Consider the following 1,073-nt stretch of genomic DNA (forward strand, 5'->3'; position numbering starts at 1 on the left):
AAACTGATAGAACTAAAAGAAGAAATAGGCAGACCCACAATTATATTTGGATTTCAACACTCCTCTCTTGGTCACTGATATATAAGACAGAAAATCATGAAGGATATAGAAGACTTGAATAACATTGTCAATCAACTTGAACTAATTGGCATGTATAGAACACTTTACAAACAATTGCACTTTTCAGACACTCACGAAAGCATTCACCAAGATAGGCCATTAGCTGGGCCATAAAACAAGTTACAATAAGTTTAAAAAGATTGAAAATACACAAAGCATGATTTCTGACCCAAACAGAATTAAACTAGAGATTAGTAACAGAAACTTATGTGGAAAAATCCCCAAATACCTGGAAAATTAAACACCTTTCAAAACATACGATTTAGCTTTTAAAAGGAACGCTTACACTGTGGAGAATGGACAAGAGAAAAACAAGAGCAAAAGCAGCGAGGCCCTTTAAGAGGCATTTACAGTTGTCCAGATGAGTGATGATGGCGGCATGGATCAGGCTGTGAGCAGTAGAGGCAATAAGAGGCCAGTTTTTGAATGGTGAATAAGCTTTGCTGATGGATTGGATGTTGGGGTTAAAGAGTAAAGAATGACACCACAATTTTTGGCGTGTGCAAATGAAGGTTTAGAGTTGCCATTTATTAGATGGGGAACATTAGGAGGGTACAGATTTGAGGAGGAAGCTTGGTAGGAGTTTTAGACTTACAGAAGCTGAGGGGCTTATTAGACACATCCAAGTAGCAGAGTCAAGAAGCAGTTGGAGTCTGGTGTCCCTGGGAGAAATGTGGGCTAAATGTTTCTGGTTTTTTTGTTTTGCTTTTTTCCGATTTGTTTGTTTTTGTTGGTTTTTGTTTTAAGATTTTTATTAAAAATATGGCTAACATACAATATTATATTAGTCTCAGGGGTACACCATAGTTATTCAGCATTTATATACCTAAGAAGTGTGCCGTATACCATGAGAAGCTCGGCAACCATCTGGCACCGCACCACGCTATCACAATACTATTGACTGTATTTCCATGAATAATTTGTTTCCTACGTGGAAATTTGGACTTACTTCC

The sequence above is a fragment of the Hipposideros armiger genome, unplaced genomic scaffold, assembly GCF_001890085.2.
Source record: "Hipposideros armiger isolate ML-2016 unplaced genomic scaffold, ASM189008v1 scaffold_18, whole genome shotgun sequence".
NCBI lineage: Eukaryota > Metazoa > Chordata > Mammalia > Chiroptera > Hipposideridae > Hipposideros > Hipposideros armiger.